Genomic DNA, 25,956 nt, shown 5'->3' with positions numbered 1-25,956 from the left:
TTTAGGGAAAATCTCCCAAACAAATCAAAACAGAGACGGACTCCTAGAACCTGCCATACACGAGCCAGACACAGAAACTTTGACATGTGTAACTACGTATGGTCCTGGAAGCAACAACCTTAAAAAAAGTGTGAACAAAAACTGGAGAATTCTGACATCTGCGAACATTAAATGGCCCAAACCCAGGTTCGCATATAAGAGGACCAAAAACTTAAAAGACATACTAGTACATACCAGGCCCCAACCGAAAAAACCAACAGCAATAATGATGACACCTTGGAATACAAACCCAGTTACTGGCCATTATCCCTGTGGTTCCTGTTCAGTCTGCCACCTAACGAAGGTAACAAAGGAGATTCAACTATTACCAAATCTGAAATGGCAACTACGGAATCATACTAATTGTAACACGAGCCATGTGATCTATATGATCACGTGCCCCTGCGACAAACGTTACATAGGCATGACTTGCAGGAAAGTGAAGCTTCGCCTATGTGAACACAAACGCAATATTAAGTGTAAAAAAGCAACAACGAAAATGTCAACACATTTCCTGGAGGCAAAACACACAGTAAATGACCTTATCTGGGTTGTCTTGGAAACCCTGTCCCAAAAAGACCATAATGCAGAAAACATCCTCTTCGAAAAAGAGCAAAGATGGGTGCATAGATTGGGCACAGATCGTGAAGGACTGAATGATAGCATCCCATGGGGAAGTATCTACAAGTGAATAGAGATACATTCAACAACAACTTGCTCAAAAAATTATAGCTTTTCTAATACCCCTTAAAATAATTGTAAAAAGTGCAACCTATCAATATATAAGGATTATAAATATTTTGGAACTAATATCTCATCGAAAAAAAGACTCAGCGTAGTCTGTTAACTATGTTTATCCATCAACATGAACTAAAACACTGAACCCGGAAGTAGAACGAGTTTCCGGGACTGCAGTGGCAGAGTCAGCACAAGACGAGTGACGAGGTGGCCGAAGGCCCCCGCTGACCCACACAGATTCCGATGAGGTCAAAGTAGACCAAAATAAAGGTATGTGCATATTGAGAGCACGCGTTATACTAGCGCGCAGAATCACGCACTTGAATGTCCTTACAATACGCATGCCCTCGAAAATAAAAGAAAGCACGAAAAGAGCACGACAAAGCTAATAGCATGCTGGAATGACACTCACTGGAAAGGGTGTTGTTGATATATGAACCATTTCCCAGAATATATGGTGGATGTATGAAATGAAATAAAAAAGAAGGTACATGAAATACGCCTTCGAGCTTGAAAATGAATGAGTGAATGACTGATGAGAGCCAATGATTGTGTCCATATAAGAGAAATGATGTTCGTTTTTCACCTAATATCGATACAGTCAGTATCCATACAATACCCGACTGCCAAAAATATTCAGTTTGCCTAAGTTACCGAGAGAGTTGACCTGACCCATTGTGCAGGGGTTGGAGAGCAAGTACTAAATCGATCATACCCTACCACACTGGATAGTGTATGTCATTGTAAATAATGTTATAGTTTTCCCATATCCCTTCCCTTTGTTTTATGTTAGCTATCACATTCTATACATCCTTTTCTCATAGGTACCAATAAAGGACCTTGTCAGAACATTAATGAATGACGTTCTGAAATGAGATACACAGAGTAAATCTTAGGAGTATCCTTCACCTTTTCACCTCACCCTGGTCCTGAAGAAAGCCCACCCGACCTGTTGGCGAATGAGGGCTGAAACATGTCGACCTTTTTCACAATCATTGCGTGATAGAGCCATAACAAGCTCCTCAATCACCTCCAATAGTTTTACTGTCTCAAAAGACCCCGGAACGAATAAAAAGTTATATCCGGAACCGAGAGACTTTTAAATTCACTTCACCATTTCACGAGCACCATTTCTGGTCACTACTGTTATAGCAAAGGGTATTACCTCCTAGTGGAGGTTGCAAAACCACTAAACCCCATGATTTTGCAAAAACGTGTGTAAGAAGCGGAGAACGAAAATATACCGCTCAGAGACAACCACAAAAACAACACGTTAATGAGGGTTTTTTTATTGGGACTAGTACCGAGACCGCATACCCAATGTTATGCAGGACAAGTGATCCTCCAATGCAGGACAAGTGATCCTTCCACTTTTGATTAGTTGATATTTATACAAGGGAATTGAACGGATCACGAATTCCTTCCTCCCTCACCATTGATCGAGAACAGTGAGCAAGTGACCCATGTTTGGGCATACCCTTTGTCACTTAGGACGAACATAGCAAACACAACAAGATGATGATCCAATCCCAGGATACTTGTTTTCTGGTCCAGGGAGGACCTAGCCTGGCAGTTCGGGCAGAACTGTTCCCACGGGCAACAACCTCAATGCTTATTTGCATATGGCTAGGTCCAAACTAGAATGACGTGGCAAGAAAAATAACATTGGATTAAACCCAGATCTGTAACTGGGGGTGAATATTTGACAATGTTCAAGATTTCTTCCATCAATATTTTGTGTTGCATTTGTATTTTTTTGTGTTACATGATAATATCTGAAGCCCTGTTCTTTTTATTCTGATTTTTACTAGGTGCAAAAGTGGATTAGGAACCTTTCACCATGAAGAGTTAATGATAGAGTTAGTATTAATTGAAAACATTGGCTGTTGACTTTGTATGAAATTTACAGGGGCATTGATCCCCTACATCTTCACTTACTTGTGCAGAATGAAATTATGGTTTGATTTATACTTCTAAGAGGTCTTCAATGTTCATGACTTGTTGAGTTGTGTTTTCGCTTCAGCCATTGGATGTGGATATACTATATCACAGTCATTTCGTTTCTTGTCTTTTGTATGGAATTAAAGCGTTACTATTGTTATTGATAGGTTGCTGTCTATTTATCTTGTCCTGATGAAGACCCGTGAAAAATTGCCTTGAGAGATGAAACGTCAGCGAACACTTTTGCTTGATCACAATTAAACCATAGACAGATTACCCTTGTACAGCAACACTTTTTGAAAGTGGGTTATTAGTAGTGGTAAATATGTATCGACCACTGGCAATAAGGTCACTAACTCAATCTAGGGTCTCAGTAAATTATTCCCATGCTCAACCCTTGGTAGCTTGGTTGTGAGCAGGCAGGCTTAACATAAGAGACAGGCATGTAAAGCAGTTAAAAACACCAATTGCAGTAAGTAATTAAGACACAACACGGAATAAAAAACCAACACCAATTTATAAGAATATGAAATATTTTTATCTTTATAATGATACCAAAACTAAAGAAATTCAGTGTAGGGAATCGGAGATATGAATTTTAAAATATTTAGCGCTATATAGCACTTAGAAACCTATAGCACGACATTGGGACATCTGGTCCCGCTTGACCAGGTCAAAGTCAAAGTTTCAGGCCAACCGTTATGGAGCGCTTCTCGAATACTTCTAGCTGTAGGCCTCAGTTGAGATTTTACCTTCGAATTTAGAAACTTTTCTGGAGTTTTTACTGCCTGGGTCCCTCGATGCTCTTTACCAGTTCGGGGGGGGGGGGGGGGGGGTTCACTCACTTGCTTTTCCCAGGAGCACCCGTTCAAACTCTGGAAGTCAGACCTCCGGAGCTATTTAGCAGGACAAATCAACAGGGCAGGCTGGCTTGTAGTTGAAGGTCGCCGGCTTGGGTCTTGAGTTAATCCCCCTTTGGAACTTTTTTCCAAAGTTACTCTAAACTTCTCAAAACTTCTGGAACTTATTCCTGAAGTTCCTCTGGTTGTCCCAAAGTGTCCAAAACACAATCCAGGGGTTTGAAATCTCCAAGATGGTCCTTGAAAGGTTGGGAGTTCAGTTCCTCGAATCCACTTGGACAATGCCCTTAGAAATCCATTGGACGCACTCCAGGCTGGAGATTCTTGCTGGTGATGTACAGATGAGGTCTGTTGACCAATAGATTGCAGGAAGTCGACACTTTTTCCTCTTGAAGCAAGGTACATCCAAAGGGCTGTAGTTCCAGATAATGCAGCAGGCACAGTCAGTCAGAATGCAGGGCCTGATGGTTCAAATCAAGTTTCCAGCTTGACAACCCTTCTTCTTCTCTTAGTTTTAAATAGCAGATCGAAGATGCTCTCCACCTCTCACATTTTTATTCAGTGGTCTCTGGGATCAAGCAAGAGAGCACTCCTGTCCAATGAGGTGCAGGGCAACACCCTAAAGCATGACCACTTCCTCCAAAGCGTGTCATAATCTTCTCCCAAAAAACAATAGTTCTCCAAAATTCAGTATGGCTGAAATTGAAGTAGAGGAGCAAGAACTACTTAAACCAACCTCTAGTATGGCTCATTACCATAGCTGTCCTCTCCCTACCATCTGCAATTCCTGCCTTAAGCCTGCATCTGGCTGGGTCAGGGGGCTATGGGAGGGGGGGTAGATGGACCTGGTATTCTCTGCCTGTCCTGTCACCTTTAAAACTCCATGGTTTACGACCCCTCCCCCGCTTTGGCATTCCTTTGGAACAGAACTCTCTTACAAGAGATAGACTCTCACTAGGTGAGCCACTTATCATTTCATCAAAGCAGCCAGGCTAATCTTCTCAGCGCTGACCACAGGAAAGCTGAATTTTAGCAATTTTCACAAAGAAGTCTTATAATGTTTTTCTGTATCTTTTAGGATGAATTCAACATTAGCATATTGTTGGATTTATCAATACCATTCTCCTAAATCCTTGAATTACAATGTTTGTGATTTCCTAGTGACCGTTATTCATTAATATACTATTGCATGTTAATGTATGTGGCTGGGGACCTATAATGGAGAAAATTAAACATATTTTATAAGGACCTTGCTTATAGCTACACTTCCCCCCACCACTGGGACGCCTAGGGAAGCCTTGTGGTGTCCCGAATATGCAAAACTACAGTAGATCCTCACTCCACAGTGCTCCAAGCACAAAAGTCGATTTTGGGCTCGCACTTTACTATAATGGAGGAAGTGAAATATGAAATGTATCTATCCCCAGGGCATATAGAAATTCTTTTATAATGGTCCTCCTTAAAAGTACCTGACACCCCCCACACCCCACCGCTGGGACACTTATGGAAGACTTTGGGGGGCACCTAATATTCCAAGATATTACAGTTTCTCAATTTGCAAGTGCCCTGTACACCAAATTCGAGTCTAGGCATAGTTTACATTTAAAAGGAGAGCTGCAACACAGGGTTGGTTTTAAAATGACCTCAGGCTCTCAGTATTGCACAAAATGCGCTGCCAGCCTCTAAACTGCCATGCCTTATTATATACTAGGGACTTAAAGGTAGTTTTAATCCCCCTGCCCTATGATGTACTGGTTAGGTGATGCCAATCATAGATGTACCCTAACACATAGTGTACTCAAATGTATGTGGGTGGTTTCACTGTTTGTTTTCAACATAGCCCAACCCTGGGCCTGCCCAGCAGAGTCCAGGGCACTCTCAGAGTCAGAAAAAACAGAATCCAAGGGTCTAAATTGGGGCAAAATGTGGGGGCACACTGCAAACAGGTCCTGATTTCCAACAAGAAAACATTTTTGGCTAAAATCATTTTGTAATTCTGTTTTGCCTTAAGTTTATGTCCATATATATATATTTGAATTTGGCCTTTATTTTATTCCTATTGTGAAATATACTCTTACATTTTTGGTTCTCCTGAATTAACAGAGCTTCCAAGTGAATCTGAAGTTTCTGATATTACTCTTGGTTCCTAGGCATATGAGGTTCCCATCTGGTACATATTATGTCATTAGTATGTGGATCCCAGCATGTTTTCCTACCAAGAATACCCAAAAAACATCAATGTATGGTTCAGAAAAGCCTATTTTTCCCATATTAATGTGAGATAACAGTCATAGACTTTCAACCAATGGCCAAAGTCTTACCACCAAGTGCACCCTCTCTTCTTCCATTTGAATCGCTGCCTCTCAATGTGGGTGGACCTAACTCATGTCATAGGAAGCTGACCAAAGATTTTAACCAAATGAAGACCACATTGACATCACATTGACTTGATATGATCCACGTTTTGATGTGTTTCTCTTGTGGGCGATAGGCCCACTCACAGAAATGGGCTACTGTTTTTATCTGAAGAAGTGTGTAAATGCTGAATGGAAGAAACTTAAATCCCTGCATATTACAGAGCTTGCTGTCACAGAAATGTGAGCAAAATGCATGATTATAGCCATAGGTTGATGTTTACAGGACATGGACATGTGGTATAAGAAAACATAGTAGCATCTACACAGGTCACACAACACTGGAATCCCCTGGGTGTCTCTTTTTCAGAAATGTCTGAAGTTGGTAGGATTCTCTGAGTGAAAGCTGCGTCGGGCTCAGATACAACAGCTACCCCATCACCCGAATGAGTGAATTTGAAAGGAATAATCCTGATTACTTTGGGGGTCGATTTTGGGGCCTTTCCTGTCATGGGCTACAGGGCTACCCATAAAAGTGTGGTACCATTTTATTTGAAGCAGTGTGAAGATGGTGAGTGATATGAATTTTATGAATCTCCTTAGATCTCCTCATATAAATGTGACGAAAATACCTTAAGTTAGCCAAAGTTTGACATTTGTAGGACATTCAAGGTGAGAACATGTGGTACAAATTCATGCAAGTCACACCACCCTGGACTTCTCTGCATGTCAAGTTCTTAGAAATGTCTTGAGTTGGTAGGGAATACAGATCGAGTTTGAGCTAAGATACTATAGCTACACACATAACCAGTATTAGTGTATTTCAAAGAAAAGTCTTAATGTTTCCATGTCCCATTTTGGGGTCTCTGCTGTGGAATGTGATACGCACACCCTCAAAAGTGGGGCAGTTTTTTATTTGTAAAAGTGTGGGAATGTGATGAGGTAGGAATTTTGTGGATAGCAGTAGATTCTGGAATATGCTGTCACAGAAATATGAGGATAATCTAGCCAAAGTTTAGGTTTGCAGGGCATTCTGGTAACAAAACATTGTGGGATCCATGCAAGTTACACCAAAATGGACTTCTCTGGTGTATAATTTACTGATATGTTTGCAATCGTTAGAGTTCCCTAGGTGTTAGCTAAATATTGCCCCGAATACCACAGCTACACACATCACCGGAATGAGTGGATATGAAAGGTAAAATCCTGATGTTCATTTGTTGCATTTTAAGTCTTTTAATGACTTGAGCGATTGGCCCACTCACACAAGTTTGGATGCTGTTTTAGTGGGAGAGGTGTTGGGATGCTGGGTGGTAGTTAGTAAGACAGTCAGTCAAAGACATCTTTATTTAGATAATCAAATATCCATAAAAGAAAAATTGCATTAAGAACACGTAAAAACATATCAAATATGAAACACAATTCATCACACACAAAAGACAACATATAAAAATACTGCGGTGTCATTGGGGCAATGTAAACTAGGAAACATGGTACAGATTAAAAAACAGTTCATCACATACAAAATAGAAATCAATATATGGCAGCATGTATAATCACTACAATTTTAACAGGGGTGTCAATCCGAAAGCTTAGCAAGCCGGCCTGAGCAGCCACTTTAAGAAATGAGCCCACATATAGGCTTGTCTCGTCTTTCGGCATATGTAGGAGAAAACTGAATGTTACCTTAAAATACCTAAAGTTGTATTGCAGAGTGGTAATTATTTTGTTGATACCCTCATATTCCGAAATATACCCTCAAAGAAAGATGAGGAAAATCAGCCATTTTAGCTATAATTTCAAGTTTGCAGAGTATTCTGGGTACCGAAGCATAGTGATATACACACACATTATACCACCCTCGACTGCCCTTGATGCCTAGTTTTCAGTAATGTGTGAATTTTAAGCATGGGCGAATTTTGCGAATTCGCAATTCGAGAATTTGCGAATTTAAGGATTTTTCTTTTTTGGTGTGTTCGCGGGCGATTTGCGTGTTCGCGGGGCGCTTTGCGTGTTTGCGGGTCGCTTTGCGTGTTTGCGGGGTTTTTTTGGGGGGAAACCGCTCGTTGTTGTGTCCTTCTGCCCTCTGCCCCACTCATTTTTGTGTTATTCTGCCCTCTGCCTCACTCGTTTTTGTGCCCTTCTGCCCTCTGCCCCACTTGTTTTTGTGCCATTCTGCCCTCTGCCCCACTCATTTTTGTGCCCTTCTGCCCTCTGCCACACTCGTCGTTGTGCCCTTCTGCCCTCTGCCCCTCTCCTATTTTATTTTAGAATGACGCCGGCAAGCTGCCAGCGCCATTCTAAAATAGTTACTAAGTTAGCTTCATCAGGAAGCACTAATAGATAAAATAAAGCAATGTGCTCGAATTCAGTTAAACTCGAGCACCTGCTTCAATTAGTGCTTCCTGTTGAAGCTAACTTAGTAACTATTTTAGAATGGCGCTGGCAGCTTGCCGGCGCCATTCTAAAATAGTTACAAGCTTGAAGCTTGAACTTTTGCCCCCCGGATCCGTTCCACTCGCGGATTCGCAGATTTTCGGCAAATTCGCGTGAGTTCGCAGATTGCAAATTTGCCGAAAATCTGCAAAACCTGCGAGCGGAACGAATTTTGCACCCATGCTTAGTGAATTTGATAGGACTCCATGGGTGACAGCTAAGCCCAAACCGAAATAGTGCTGCTAACCACAACACCAGCATTAGTGAATTTCAAAGACAATTCTTGATGTTCACATGTTGTTTAGGACTTTGCTTTTGCAGATGATAGGCAACACCCTCACAAGTGGTTTATTTATTTGTTGGTAGAAGAGTGGGAATGTGATGGGGTAGGAATTTGGTGGATCCCAGCAGATTCTGTAATATAGCCTCAGAGAAATATGAGGAAAATCTGATTTTAGTCAAAGCTTGAGATTTTCAGGACACTCTTTGTAGGAACATATATTAGATTAGTGCAAGTCTCACCATCATGGACTCCTCTTAGGGCCCAATTACGAAGAGGCTCGTAATGCCTCCGACCATAGGTCAGATGTATTCCAGGGCTCATCGCGGTTTCAGTTTTGGCGCAACATTACAAAGTAGGTGGTCGAAACTGAAATCACCCAGTCATTCCGTCTGGACTCCGAAAGGCTCAAGGAGCCTGTCGGACAGTTGGAGACTGTCACATAATCCCAATGGACGGCGTTTCCGCCATTGGGATTACGATGTTGGTTTCTGGCAGGCTTTCCATGTTGGGCTTTCCGACATAGAAAGCCTGTTGGAGAGCGACATTTTGGTCTCCTAGAAGGGCCCCCTTCAACCTGCAGCCTCCAGTTGGGGGCTTAGGGGGCACCTATGGTGCCCAGGGATTCACACAAATTCCTGTTTCTCTATGGGAGCTTGTGCTACAGCCGGTTTACAGCCACAGCACAAACTCCCACAGGGAAATTGGAGTTTAAGACCGCACCATATGCAGTCACATTGTAATTAGGTATGCTGAACCGCCGACCAGTAGTCGGGCAGTTCTCATGCCGATACGGTGTCCTGCAGATGCATTTCTGCCCAACATCATAATAAGGCCCTTAGAGTCTAGTTTTCATATATGTTTGTAGTTGGTAGGTTTCCCCGGGGGGGCAGGTAATCTAAGTCCCAAATACCACAGCCACCCACATCATCAGAGAGAATGAATTTGAAAGGGAAAATCCTGTTGTTTCTTCATTGCATTTTGAGGCTTTTCTTGACTCAGGCGTTAACCACCTGCATAAGTTGGGTGCTGTTTATTTTATATATAGGTTGGCAGGTTGAGTGATAGGAATTTTGTGTATCTCCACAGATTTTGGAACATGCTCTCCTAGAAAAATGAGGACAATTAACGATCTTTGCCAAAGTGTGATGTTTGATGAGTATTCTAGGCAGGAAAATGTAGTAGAAAAACACAATTCATACCATCATTGATTCCATTCGGTGTCTAGTTTTCAGAAATGTGTAGTTTTGGAAGTATACCACGGGTGCTGGCTAGCCTAGGTCCAAATATCGTCACTACCAGCACCACCAGAATGGGTGACTGTTAAAGAAAAGTCTTGATAAATCCAGATTATGGAATATGCCCTCACAAAAATATGAGGAAATCTATGATTTTAGCTAATGCTTGAGGTCTGCAGGGAATTCTGGGTAAGAAAACATAACAAGATCCATACAAATGTATAAGTGTGAAATTTGTCATCCGAGTGTGGTACCATTATTATCAGAGGCAGAGTGGGGGTGCTGAGAGATTAGAATTTTGTGAACCACCTCGAATTACTGCCTTTTGCCTCACAGAAATGAGGGGAAAATACATGATTTTACCATGAATTGAGGTTTGTAAAGCAGAGAAAATTTAGTAGAGCCATGCACGCCATACCACCCTGAACTCTCTTGTTTGTCTAAATTTGAGAAATGCATGGTGATGGTAGGTTTCTATGGGGGCTGGCCGACTTAGAGCCCAAGTATCACAGCTGCCCACATCTGTGTAGGAACACAGAATAGTACACTATGCATTATTACCCATTAGATATTTCTCCACTTTTGACTTCCAAGTGCAAACCAGTATGCAAGAAAGAACTTGTTTTGCAAAAGGTCCTCTAAATCACATACTACTGGTATCCTCAAATTCATATTTAAACAAAATAACCACTCATGTTGACAGAAGCATTTTTGGTCACAAATCTCACAGCATATGCAGCAAACTCTACATGATGGCTGCAGCTGGTGCAGAGATAATGGAGCCTGTGATGTCTCAACCATTTGGCACCATATGTGACTGTAGATGAGATCCTAAAGATATTATACTTACTCCCTGTCTACGCTTAGGCTACTATTCCTCCTGATCATAAAACGTCCTTGCAATTCTCTGCTGAAAACTTTCTGTTCTGTCGTGATTTCACTGTCTCATTTCATTGTATTTTTCTTCATTCAGTTGATTGTCTTTTCATTCACAGCACTTATTTCATTGATAGGAGGAGGAGGAGACAAGGCGTACCAGCTGTAGCTGTCACCTTTACTTTGGTGCCAGTGTTTGTACGTTATCCCTCATTTTTAAGATTGTGACTTGGGGCATTCCAATTTTCCATTTGTTGTAGTTTCATAGTGTGTTTTTATTTGTCACTCCACATTTACTTTGATTTCATTCTGTGGTGTGAATATATGAATTTTCTCTCGTGATTCTCTTCTACCACAAATCTAATCCAATCAACCCTTACCTGGCTTCACTACTCTCCATGATAACAGATAAATACTGTTATCACTTAAATCAGAAACACAGAGTTTACCTCTGCTTGTTTTCTTTCTTGCTTACCTTCTTTCTTCTGTGCTGTGCCAGTGTATTACATCCGGCGCAGGGAAACTTCAAGGAACTAATTTCCTTTCATTGCTAACTGCAGAATTTGAACTGGTGAGGCATAATGAGGACTGTCGCTGCATGGTGGTACACAGGAGTCTCTTGGCCAGGCTGCATTTCAAGACCTCTATCTTTTTAAACCTGTGTATGTAAAAGATTTATAAGCACTGTAAGAAATTGGACTACCGGTTGGGGCGGGGGTGAAACACTATTCAAGCAGCAACCACAATCTTTGTCATGGTGAAGTCAGAAGCAAACTCCAAACTAACCAGTCCCCGACCCTCTGGTTGCTTGGCACAGAGCAGCCAGGCTTAAGTTAGTGGCAATGAGTAAAGTATTTATGCAGCAAATTCAAAATGTAATAAAGTGAAACACAACACAAGAAAAATCCCACACCAATTTATGATATTCACATTTACTAATTTAAACATTTAAAGGAAGCTCAAGGAGCAGGAAGTAAATAACTAGTAATCTTTTAAAAGCAATGTAGACCCCAATTACAAGTTGAGCTGAGCAGAATTCCCTTGTGAGTTTATGCTCCACTCACTCATGTGTGGGAGGTTGTTCTTGAACCTGAATTTACTGGATCTGGAAACAATGGATCAAATTTTACCAGCTGTATAATCCAGCTGGTAGAATTATTTCTGCTAGACCCAATTACCTGTCTCCACCTGATCCTGAACTGTAGCATGGAGGAAGATTTGCTACAGTCATGTGGGAGAAGTGTGGCTCAATGATTAGAGCGGCAGACCGGGACCAGGGTTCAATTCCCCGCCTCGGCGGGTCTTGGGCAAAAAAATCCATGGACCTGATAATTCTCGCCTCAGTGCCTATTCCAATCATAAAGTCCCACTCTACAACTCTGGGCAATAGCTTGCTTAATCTCCACAACGGCCCCCACAACGCTAAGGATGCCTGGCCTCCACCTTGGGGGTGCCCAGGAGTGGACGCCTCGCAGGGAAAGCCAGGATGGGTTCCACAGCGGTATTCCTACAAGCGCCTTGAGACCCTTGCGGGTGAGTAGTGCGCTATACAAGTATCAATTTACATTACATTACAGTCACCATTCCCCAACGCACCCTCCCTAATATCCTCGCTTGCCCCTTTGCAGCAACCCCTCCTTCACATTTCCCACCAGCTCAGATTTGGTGCAAATGAGGGCAACAATTCCATTGAAAAAGGGATTTTCTTGCTGAAATCCACCCACTATTCCTCTATTCTATTGGGATTGCCTCGTAATTGCATGAAATTGTCTGGGTGTTACTGCATGGTACCAGATTTTGCAGATGTGGATTTTCCACCTGGTATTTCTGTAATTATTTAAATTCAATTGAGATTATTCCTCTAGTTGTTTTATTTTACAAGATATGCCTGCATGTTTTTTTCCCACACATTCATATGACTCAGTATTCAAGTTGCATATGTTTGTCTTTATGTACCCGCAACTCAAAACAATGCAGATAATTTATCCCCAACTTTGTGACATCATATGTGCAATGTTGAAAGAAAAAAGATTACTTTTTTTTTTAAAGATGAGAAAGGGGGAACCCAATTCACAAATTTCACTGAAATATTGCATCTAATTTTGCACAATGTATATATGGAATATGAAATACTAAATCTGTGCCCTCCAAGTGCAGTAAGATTACACCAGTCAATCAAAATATCTATAGTCTCAAATTTGTGGTAAAAGTCAAATCTAAAATAAAAGTATGCTTCTTGGATAATATGTTAGCATGTTTCAATCTACAAATGTGTATTACACATATGTGAAGATCTTCCTCAGCACATATGCAAACATTTTAGAAGGGGATAGCAGGAGATTTCAGAAAAATTATCGGGATAATATATTTGTATTGAAGGGGAGGCAATTTCAGATGGGAAACAGCCAAAATTCAACTATTTTTGGTTCTAAAAATATGAAGTTGTCCACCTGAATTGGGTCTATTGCTATGGTGTTGTAAGGTCTTTTCTTGTCTTCCTCCTTTCCTCCCTGCCTTCCCTCTTTGTTCAGTCTGGGGACATTTAGAATGTTGAATGATGTCACAGAATGTGGTGTGACTCACGTAGGTGAGTTGACTCCTGGCTGAGCGGAAGAAAATCAGCTCCTGGTGGGGCCTTCTTACCAACCTACTTCTTGGACTACCTACTACCCTGGCTACCTACTTCTTCACCTCTGAAACTAACCTATCTAATAAACTACAACCTGGAACTACTACTTGGACTCCTGAGTGTTATTTTCTTTCAATGGGATGCGAACCCATGCTTGCAAGGAACACTGTACTTCAATGGGCTTTACGGAAAATACTGCCCTCAGCAGCTCGTCTATTTGTACATTGTGAGGTGTTTTCTCGGACACTTTCAACAATATTTACAGCACCTGTGGAATGTAATTCTATGCCATTTATTTCAGGTTTGGTTGATTTCCGTAATTTTTTTTCGTTACTATGTGCGGCATTTAAATCACTTGAGCGCTCTGAGATCTGCCAGCGCGCACTCTCTTACCTGTATTCTTCCTTCACGCTTCTTAACGTCACCGTCCTCACTGACGTCATCGTCCTCACCATCTTGTTGCTGGCCATTATGGAGCTTCACAACAGACACACCGCAGCACGCACTGTGAACTATCCGGCATGACTTGTGATGCGTGCCGCCATCTTGTGAGTGGCGGCGGCTTCCTCTATTCTTCCCGATGCTCCCGTTTGCCAACCACGTCCTCCGTGTTACTTTTAATTAGGGCAGCTCACATTATTTTCTACTCCTGCTTTCAACGCAATGCCATACATATTAATGCTTACTTCTGTCACCTTTTTAAAAAAAAAGTCTTTCTCCAACAAGGTACTCCTTGATTATCTTTATATTTTCATGGAGATTTCTACGGAGTCTTTGTGTTTTCATTCTCAATTTAAACTTCATGAGACTATTCTATTGACTACTCTTCAAGTATCCTGCTCTATTGTGACCATGGTGACTACTTTCATTGTCTTAGTTTATTGTTTTGAAATATCTTCTTGCATTCTGATGACTACAATGTCTACTTTTGTTATTTTCATTTGTTTCTTTTATTCTTTACAGTGTCTAGCCTAGGGTATATTCTTTGTGCCTGCACTATATTCTATTACTTGTACTTTTCTTGTTAATCGTTTGTCTTCACATGATATTGTTACTTGAGCATGAAATTTACATTTATTAATGTACATTGAGATAACAGTATTTCTTTTATTAGTACTTATCTTATTGTTTACAGTCATTTTACTTCTATAATATATGTTTACTTTATAATGAGTGGGGCTTTCACTTTTTTTTACAGTCACAGGCATACTTCCTGGTATTCTTACAGCTTATGGAGATTCTGGTATTCTTTACTTCTTTTAGACTTTTTGCGCAATTTTCATATTTGTGGGGCTTTAAACCTTTTCTGTTACAGGTTTTCTCCTGTCATTTTTAGAGAGCTTGGAGTTGTTGTTCTAGACTTTCTGCGATGGTGTTCATTTTACTGACTTTCTGCGAAATTGTCACATTTCACTTCATGCTCTTGTCTTAGATTCAGTGTTGGCACACATTTTTCCTTTAGAGTCGGCTGCGTTTAGAGACCTATTCTTTACAGTTTTGGGTTATTGAGTGCTTCTGGCCATTGGTCTGTTGTTTTACCTGAGACGTCAGGTGTACATTCATGGTATGTGTTATTCTGTTTCTTCTCTACATTCATGGTATTCTTCTGCAATGTGTAGGCGTACATTTCAGCTTTTCCGCAGTTTTTTTGGATTGCCTGCGTTCTACATTCTTTCTCGTTTTGTGTTACGGTCCCGTTTGTTTGCAGCGCAGGCTCGCTTTTTTCTACATTTCACTTTACGTGGTGTTTGCCTTAACTTCAGGCGTACAAGCTTGGTATGTTTTCTGTCATTTCAGGTCTTCAACACATTTTCTCTTGATTTTGCTGTTCCCTTGTGAAAATGGGGGATGGTGTTCGTGCCTTAGTTTTGCTACAATACTTTTGCTGTTTCTAGTGTTTCAATGTTACTGCATCTTTGCATTTCTGTATTCTACGTAATATTTATTATTATGTTTAACATTGTTTTTACCTTATACTCTGATCTTATTTCTTCTTTTCTTTCCCTTTGTAAAGAAAGAGGATATGTCTTCCACCTAAATAGGGTCTATTGCTATTGTGTTGTAAGGTCTTTTCTTTCCTTCCTCCTTTCCACCCTGTCTTCCCTGTTTGGTCAGTCTGGGGACATTTAGAATGTTGAATGATGTCACAGAATGTGGTGTGACTCATGTAAGTCAGTTGACTCCTGGCTAAGCTGAAGGAAATGTTCTCCTGGTGGGGCCTTCTTACCAACCTACTTCTTGGCCTACCTACTACCCTGTCTACCTACTTCTTCACTTCTTCACCTCTGTAACTAACCTATCTAATAAACTACAACCTGGAACTACTACTTGGACTCCTGTGCGGTATTTTCTTTCAACATATGGATGCATATTTTTTATTCAATGTTGTCATTTAAAAAGTGAATACAGTGAATGATATCAGCTCGGTTTAGGATATTTTAAGTAGTGATCGTGCAGTAAATCACCCTAGGTGACCCTGTCATGTTTTCGCATACTGATTCCAATGTGTTGCTGAGATTCAGCTTGAAAAGGACATTGACACTTAACTACTCCCAAAAGCTTTCATATGTCATGTTTTCAGCAGCTCACACTTTTTAGGTCTCGCCTTCACAGTGCGCATGCACTGCATAGGAGACCTTTAGCCGTCATGCAGCTCTTTTTCCAAGCACATACTCGTGCTTGTGGCAGCATACGCCTTGCGGGAGTGCGCAACAGCCCAATTACGAAGAGGGCCCAATTACGAAGAGGCTCGTAATGCCTCCGACCATAGGTCAGATGTATTCCAGGGCTCATCGCGGTTTCAGTTTTGGCGCAACATTACAAAGTAGGTGGTCGAAACTGAAATCACCCAGTCATTCCGTCTGGACTCCGAAAGGCTCAAGGAGCCTGTCGGACAGTTGGAGACTGTCACATAATCCCAATGGACGGCGTTTCCGCCATTGGGATTACGATGTTGGTTTCTGGCAGGCTTTCCATGTTGGGCTTTCCGACATAGAAAGCCTGTTGGAGAGCGACATTTTGGTCTCCTAGAAGGGCCCCCTTCAACCTGCAGCCTCCAGTTGGGGGCTTAGGGGGCACCTATGGTGCCCAGGGATTCACACAAATTCCTGTTTCTCTATGGGAGCTTGTGCTACAGCCGGTTTACAGCCACAGCACAAACTCCCACAGGGAAATTGGAGTTTAAGACCGCACCATATGCAGTCACATTGTAATTAGGTATGCTGAACCGCCGACCAGTAGTCGGGCAGTTCTCATGCCGATACAGTGTCCTGCAGATGCATTTCTGCCCAACATCATAATAAGGCCCTTAGAGTCTAGTTTTCATATATGTTTGTAGTTGGTAGGTTTCCCCGGGGGGGCAGGTAATCTAAGTCCCAAATACCACAGCCACCCACATCATCAGAGAGAATGAATTTGAAAGGGAAAATCCTGTTGTTTCTTCATTGCATTTTGAGGCTTTTCTTGACTCAGGCGTTAACCACCTGCATAAGTTGGGTGCTGTTTATTTTATATATAGGTTGGCAGGTTGAGTGATAGGAATTTTGTGTATCTCCACAGATTTTGGAACATGCTCTCCTAGAAACATGAGGACAATTAACGATCTTTGCCAAAGTGTGATGTTTGATGAGTATTCTAGGCAGGAAAATGTAGTAGAAAAACACAATTCATACCATCATTGATTCCATTCGGTGTCTAGTTTTCAGAAATGTGTAGTTTTGGAAGTATACCACGGGTGCTGGCTAGCCTAGGTCCAAATATCGTCACTACCAGCACCACCAGAATGGGTGACTGTTAAAGAAAAGTCTTGATAAATCCAGATTATGGAATATGCCCTCACAAAAATATGAGGAAATCTATGATTTTAGCTAATGCTTGAGGTCTGCAGGGAATTCTGGGTAAGAAAACATAACAAGATCCATACAAATGTATAAGTGTGAAATTTGTCATCCGAGTGTGGTACCATTATTATCAGAGGCAGAGTGGGGGTGCTGAGAGATTAGAATTTTGTGAACCACCTCGAATTACTGCCTTTTGCCTCACAGAAATGAGGGGAAAATACATGATTTTACCATGAATTGAGGTTTGTAAAGCAGAGAAAATTTAGTAGAGCCATGCACGCCATACCACCCTGAACTCTCTTGTTTGTCTAAATTTGAGAAATGCATGGTGATGGTAGGTTTCTATGGGGGCTGGCCGACTTAGAGCCCAAGTATCACAGCTGCCCACATCTGTGTAGGAACACAGAATAGTACACTATGCATTATTACCCATTAGATATTTCTCCACTTTTGACTTCCAAGTGCAAACCAGTATGCAAGAAAGAACTTGTTTTGCAAAAGGTCCTCTAAATCACATACTACTGGTATCCTCAAATTCATATTTAAACAAAATAACCACTCATGTTGACAGAAGCATTTTTGGTCACAAATCTCACAGCATATGCAGCAAACTCTACATGATGGCTGCAGCTGGTGCAGAGATAATGGAGCCTGTGATGTCTCAACCATTTGGCACCATATGTGACTGTAGATGAGATCCTAAAGATATTATACTTACTCCCTGTCTACGCTTAGGCTACTATTCCTCCTGATCATAAAACGTCCTTGCAATTCTCTGCTGAAAACTTTCTGTTCTGTCGTGATTTCACTGTCTCATTTCATTGTATTTTTCTTCATTCAGTTGATTGTCTTTTCATTCACAGCACTTATTTCATTGATAGGAGGAGGAGGAGACAAGGCGTACCAGCTCTAGCTGTCACCTTTACTTTGGTGCCAGTGTTTGTACGTTATCCCTCATTTTTAAGATTGTGACTTGGGGCATTCCAATTTTCCATTTGTTGTAGTTTCATAGTGTGTTTTTATTTGTCACTCCACATTTACTTTGATTTCATTCTGTGGTGTGAATATATGAATTTTCTCTCGTGATTCTCTTCTACCACAAATCTAATCCAATCAACCCTTACCTGGCTTCACTACTCTCCATGATAACAGATAAATACTGTTATCACTTAAATCAGAAACACAGAGTTTACCTCTGCTTGTTTTCTTTCTTGCTTACCTTCTTTCTTCTGTGCTGTGCCAGTGTATTACATCCGGCGCAGGGAAACTTCAAGGAACTAATTTCCTTTCATTGCTAACTGCAGAATTTGAACTGGTGAGGCATAATGAGGACTGTCGCTGCATGGTGGTACACAGGAGTCTCTTGGCCAGGCTGCATTTCAAGACCTCTATCTTTTTAAACCTGTGTATGTAAAAGATTTATAAGCACTGTAAGAAATTGGACTACCGGTTGGGGCGGGGGTGAAACACTATTCAAGCAGCAACCACAATCTTTGTCATGGTGAAGTCAGAAGCAAACTCCAAACTAACCAGTCCCCGACCCTCTGGTTGCTTGGCACAGAGCAGCCAGGCTTAAGTTAGTGGCAATGAGTAAAGTATTTATGCAGCAAATTCAAAATGTAATAAAGTGAAACACAACACAAGAAAAATCCCACACCAATTTATGATATTCACATTTACTAATTTAAACATTTAAAGGAAGCTCAAGGAGCAGGAAGTAAATAACTAGTAATCTTTTAAAAGCAATGTAGACCCCAATTACAAGTTGAGCTGAGCAGAATTCCCTTGTGAGTTTATGCTCCACTCACTCATGTGTGGGAGGTTGTTCTTGAACCTGAATTTACTGGATCTGGAAACAATGGATCAAATTTTACCAGCTGTATAATCCAGCTGGTAGAATTATTTCTGCTAGACCCAATTACCTGTCTCCACCTGATCCTGAACTGTAGCATGGAGGAAGATTTGCTACAGTCATGTGGGAGAAGTGTGGCTCAATGATTAGAGCGGCAGACCGGGACCAGGGTTCAATTCCCCGCCTCGGCGGGTCTTGGGCAAAAAAATCCATGGACCTGATAATTCTCGCCTCAGTGCCTATTCCAATCATAAAGTCCCACTCTACAACTCTGGGCAATAGCTTGCTTAATCTCCACAACGGCCCCCACAACGCTAAGGATGCCTGGCCTCCACCTTGGGGGTGCCCAGGAGTGGACGCCTCACAGGGAAAGCCAGGATGGGTTCCACAGCGGTATTCCTACAAGCGCCTTGAGACCCTTGCGGGTGAGTAGTGCGCTATACAAGTATCAATTTACATTACATTACAGTCACCATTCCCCAACGCACCCTCCCTAATATCCTCGCTTGCCCCTTTGCAGCAACCCCTCCTTCACATTTCCCACCAGCTCAGATTTGGTGCAAATGAGGGCAACAATTCCATTGAAAAAGGGATTTTCTTGCTGAAATCCACCCACTATTCCTCTATTCTATTGGGATTGCCTCGTAATTGCATGACATTGTCTGGGTGTTACTGCATGGTACCAGATTTTGCAGATGTGGATTTTCCACCTGGTATTTCTGTAATTATTTAAATTCAATTGAGATTATTCCTCTAGTTGTTTTATTTTACAAGATATGCCTGCATGTTTTTTTCCCACACATTCATATGACTCAGTATTCAAGTTGCATATGTTTGTCTTTATGTACCCGCAACTCAAAACAATGCAGATAATTTATCCCCAACTTTGTGACATCATATGTGCAATGTTGAAAGAAAAAAGATTACTTTTTTTTTTAAAGATGAGAAAGGGGGAACCCAATTCACAAATGTCACTGAAATATTGCATCTAATTTTGCACAATGTATATATGGAATATGAAATACTAAATCTGTGCCCTCCAAGTGCAGCAAGATTACACCAGTCAATCAAAATATCTATAGTCTCAAATTTGTGGTAAAAGTCAAATCTAAAATAAAAGTATGCTTCTTGGATAATATGTTAGCATGTTTCAATCTACAAATGTGTATTACACATATGTGAAGATCTTCCTCAGCACATATGCAAACATTTTAGAAGGGGATAGCAGGAGATTTCAGAAAAATTATCGGGATAATATATTTGTATTGAAGGGGAGGCAATTTCAGATGGGAAACAGCCAAAATTCAACTATTTTTGGTTCTAAAAATATGAAGTTGTCCACCTGAATTGGGTCTATTGCTATGGTGTTGTAAGGTCTTTTCTTGTCTTCCTCCTTTCCTCCCTGCCTTCCCTCTTTGTTCAGTCTGGGGACATTTAGAATGTTGAATGATGTCACAGAATGTGGTGTGACTCACGTAGGTGAGTTGACTCCTGGCTGAGCGGAAGAAAATCAGCTCCTGGTGGGGCCTTCTTACCAACCTACTTCTTGGACTACCTACTACCCTGGCTACCTACTTCTTCACCTCTGAAACTAACCTATCTAATAAACTACAACCTGGAACTACTACTTGGACTCCTGAGTGTTATTTTCTTTCAATGGGATGCGAACCCATGCTTGCAAGGAACACTGTACTTCAATGGGCTTTACGGAAAATACTGCCCTCAGCAGCTCGTCTATTTGTACATTGTGAGGTGTTTTCTCGGACACTTTCAACAATATTTACAGCACCTGTGGAATGTAATTCTATGCCATTTATTTCAGGTTTGGTTGATTTCCGTAATTTTTTTTCGTTACTATGTGCGGCATTTAAATCACTTGAGCGCTCTGAGATCTGCCAGCGCGCACTCTCTTACCTGTATTCTTCCTTCACGCTTCTTAACGTCACCGTCCTCACTGACGTCATCGTCCTCACCATCTTGTTGCTGGCCATTATGGAGCTTCACAACAGACACACCGCAGCACGCACTGTGAACTATCCGGCATGACTTGTGATGCGTGCCGCCATCTTGTGAGTGGCGGCGGCTTCCTCTATTCTTCCCGATGCTCCCGTTTGCCAACCACGTCCTCCGTGTTACTTTTAATTAGGGCAGCTCACATTATTTTCTACTCCTGCTTTCAACGCAATGCCATACATATTAATGCTTACTTCTGTCACCTTTTTAAAAAAAAAGTCTTTCTCCAACAAGGTACTCCTTGATTATCTTTATATTTTCATGGAGATTTCTACGGAGTCTTTGTGTTTTCATTCTCAATTTAAACTTCATGAGACTATTCTATTGACTACTCTTCAAGTATCCTGCTCTATTGTGACCATGGTGACTACTTTCATTGTCTTAGTTTATTGTTTTGAAATATCTTCTTGCATTCTGATGACTACAATGTCTACTTTTGTTATTTTCATTTGTTTCTTTTATTCTTTACAGTGTCTAGCCTAGGGTATATTCTTTGTGCCTGCACTATATTCTATTACTTGTACTTTTCTTGTTAATCTTTTGTCTTCACATGATATTGTTACTTGAGCATGAAATTTACATTTATTAATGTACATTGAGATAACAGTATTTCTTTTATTAGTACTTATCTTATTGTTTACAGTCATTTTACTTCTATAATATATGTTTACTTTATAATGAGTGGGGCTTTCACTTTTTTTTACAGTCACAGGCATACTTCCTGGTATTCTTACAGCTTATGGAGATTCTGGTATTCTTTACTTCTTTTAGACTTTTTGCGCAATTTTCATATTTGTGGGGCTTTAAACCTTTTCTGTTACAGGTTTTCTCCTGTCATTTTTAGAGAGCTTGGAGTTGTTGTTCTAGACTTTCTGCGATGGTGTTCATTTTACTGACTTTCTGCGAAATTGTCACATTTCACTTCATTGCTCTTGTCTTAGATTCAGTGTTGGCACACATTTTTCCTTTAGAGTCGGCTGCGTTTAGAGACCTATTCTTTACAGTTTTGGGTTATTGAGTGCTTCTGGCCATTGGTCTGTTGTTTTACCTGAGACGTCAGGTGTACATTCATGGTATGTGTTATTCTGTTTCTTCTCTACATTCATGGTATTCTTCTGCAATGTGTAGGCGTACATTTCAGCTTTTCCGCAGTTTTTTTGGATTGCCTGCGTTCTACATTCTTTCTCGTTTTGTGTTACGGTCCCGTTTGTTTGCAGCGCAGGCTCGCTTTTTTCTACATTTCACTTTACGTGGTGTTTGCCTTAACTTCAGGCGTACAAGCTTGGTATGTTTTCTGTCATTTCAGGTCTTCAACACATTTTCTCTTGATTTTGCTGTTCCCTTGTGAAAATGGGGGATGGTGTTCGTGCCTTAGTTTTGCTACAATACTTTTGCTGTTTCTAGTGTTTCAATGTTACTGCATCTTTGCATTTCTGTATTCTACGTAATATTTATTATTATGTTTAACATTGTTTTTACCTTATACTCTGATCTTATTTCTTCTTTTCTTTCCCTTTGTAAAGAAAGAGGATATGTCTTCCACCTAAATAGGGTCTATTGCTATTGTGTTGTAAGGTCTTTTCTTTCCTTCCTCCTTTCCACCCTGTCTTCCCTGTTTGGTCAGTCTGGGGACATTTAGAATGTTGAATGATGTCACAGAATGTGGTGTGACTCATGTAAGTCAGTTGACTCCTGGCTAAGCTGAAGGAAATGTTCTCCTGGTGGGGCCTTCTTACCAACCTACTTCTTGGCCTACCTACTACCCTGTCTACCTACTTCTTCACTTCTTCACCTCTGTAACTAACCTATCTAATAAACTACAACCTGGAACTACTACTTGGACTCCTGTGCGGTATTTTCTTTCAACATATGGATGCATATTTTTTATTCAATGTTGTCATTTAAAAAGTGAATACAGTGAATGATATCAGCTCGGTTTAGGATATTTTAAGTAGTGATCGTGCAGTAAATCACCCTAGGTGACCCTGTCATGTTTTCGCATACTGATTCCAATGTGTTGCTGAGATTCAGCTTGAAAAGGACATTGACACTTAACTACTCCCAAAAGCTTTCATATGTCATGTTTTCAGCAGCTCACACTTTTTAGGTCTCGCCTTCACAGTGCGCATGCACTGCATAGGAGACCTTTAGCCGTCATGCAGCTCTTTTTCCAAGCACATACTCGTGCTTGTGGCAGCATACGCCTTGCGGGAGTGCGCAACAGCGAGTGACTAGCACAAGTATGTGCTTGAAAAAAGAGCAGACTGTTCTCTCCAGTGCTAGCGCACCACTTGCGGGTGCCGTGCTTGTCGACGTGGAGGCTTCCACGGTGCCCAGCACTGTGCCAAGATGCTGTGATACACAGAAGGAAGTCCCCGCTGTGATGCCAGCGTGTGCATGTGATGGGAGCCCTGGCGTCTGTCATCATAGTTATCCCGCTTGTAGGAAAACCGTGACTTGAAGTAATGGTTCACAACCTCTCTTTCCTTCTGTCATTTAGTTGCTTCCCTGTGAAATTGATCCAAAAAAGAAAACACTCTTGCGGGAAATGACCTTTTTTTGACATTTTTCTGTTCCAAAATGCAGCCTCGGGATGGAGAGAAATAAAAGGTTTTCAATATGAAAAATAAAAACATAACTAAATAAAGTAAGACAGAGTGGTTGCAAAGTGACCAGATTGGTTTTATTCACATCCAAACGCATCAGCCTCACTTTACAGACGTTGTAGTGAAGCGCTACTTTTGTTTTCGCGTCTTTCTTTGAACAGCATTGTCCCCAGGTGGAGAAGTGCACCATTCCTGGATGTATTGCAATAACTGGTTGATGGGTGGATTGGAAAACAAAATGTTTCAAATCCTGCTTTAAAGCTTTCATTTGGCAGGCGTGTCTTGGAAATCAGTGTACACTCGTAACAACAAGAGAGGAAGGGAATGAATTGGCCCTCCTACTTCCCTTAGGAGAAATCAACGAAACAACAAAGGAGCGTCGTAACAATAAACTTTGAAAATGAGCAAGCATGTAGCAATTCTCACAGTCTCAATAAACTGTGCGGGAGACCTCTTTGGGTTGTTCAGAAAGTCCTCACTCACCAACATGGTTGGTGACATGCTTCATCATCGGGCCCCACCAGGAGAGGCCGAATGCCACCCTAGTGTGCTGCAACGGCATATTACTGCGGAGCTGGTTTTTTGTGAATGAAGTGTAATTTTAAGTGATTTAAAAATGTATCAATTGTGTCAAAAAAAGGAATTTTAATAATTTTGCCTATTGGACATGGAAAAAAGCAATTGTGTGGTATAAAGGACCAAAATTAGAAGTCCAGATTTATCCTATGTGTGGCCTACATCTTTCTGCCTCAGTGATAATGGTATATCAGGCATTCGTCAGGACCAGTGAAAGTAAGTGAAGTAGAATAATATGAAAAAGCCCAGTGGTATGGGGACGCTAAGGCCCAACCTAGCCTGAGGTATAACTGTTAAAAGAACATTTTCCAAAAACACTGTCTAAAGATTCCGAATTATTAGAGTGGAATAGAGTTTATTGGAAAGTGCTAATGATTAGAGCACCATGGGTCTCGGGAGGGGGGTGGTAGCAAGATGGCACACCGCCCTGTATGCTAATCAGCTGCTCGGTACCTAAGCAAACCCTTGTATGCCGGACTCCGAAGATTTCGTTAGCACTTTCTAATAAAGTAAAAAAAAGAAAAAAACACTTCAGCAGGAAAAGGTGGCAACACGTTAAAGAATCTAGACAATCTTGGATGTGTTTTGTTTTGAACTGTTTTCTAGTATTAGTCTGTATGTTACAAAGAAACTATTTTTTATTTTAATTACATTTTTAATTTGTCCATCTTTGTATCCAGTTCCAATATCAAGCTTGTAGCAGAGGGTTACAAATGCAGTGATTCCCAGATCAGTGCTTGCCCTTCACCCACTGGTACCTTCATTCCCAGCCCTTTGGAAGCCAATGTCTCCCATCACCCTGACTGACAGTGTGCTTGGAGTAAGGCAGCAAAAGACACAGACCTCCAGGAAACAAAAATACTTATTAACAAGCATTTGCAATGCAATAGGGCTTACATTTGCGGGAGTTTGAGCTATTGGCATTGTAAATGATAATGCCATTTATTTATGTGTTGGTTTTTTCAAAATTGTTTCCGACGGGTTGTGCATACTTTGTCTTATCAATGAGCCTGGCGTTCATGCTCACATAACAAGTCTTTCCAGTCCGTATCAATGGAAATTGTAGTTTCTCATTCAGGATGGTCCTCGCTGTCAAATTTCTCAGCAGCCACTCATTTACTTTAAATGTGCGTTACATGGTTCTCTTTCAGACAGGTACAACTATCACCGAGATTGTATATGTATTGTTTCCTTGTTGGGCCTGTATTTACACAGCATGATTTCCCAAACCAGGCATGCGTGGCAGCGTACTACTGTGTCGCTGTATAGATCCTTATTCAGAAGTGAAACTCTGAGGCACTATGGGTTTGATTATGATAGCGGGTGGTCAGACTGTAGCTCGCAATTGCGGTGGTCATGAGACCACCTGACAAACAGGTGGTAGTTCGAATGCCTCATTGTGACGCAACAGTCTGGCTAGCGGTTGCAGAGTGCTAGAGCATCTTGTACTGCAGCCCAAGAAAAGGGTTGAAACACCAGCCGCAGTGAAAATGGGCACTTCCTCCACGTCCATGGACGAGTGCCATGCACCATGGTGCATGTAGGTATGTGGGGGCACTACATGTACCTCCATGTCTACTTTACATTAGCCCACGATGGACAACGGTCCTGTTTGGGACAACACATTTTGTTTCCTGCAACCTCTTCATGGCAGTCTTTCCGCCCTGAAAAAACCTACC

Source organism: Lissotriton vulgaris, chromosome 7 (assembly GCF_964263255.1).
Source record: "Lissotriton vulgaris chromosome 7, aLisVul1.2, whole genome shotgun sequence".
NCBI classification, from domain to species: Eukaryota; Metazoa; Chordata; class Amphibia; order Caudata; family Salamandridae; genus Lissotriton; species Lissotriton vulgaris.
This window is presented reverse-complemented; position numbering follows the sequence as displayed.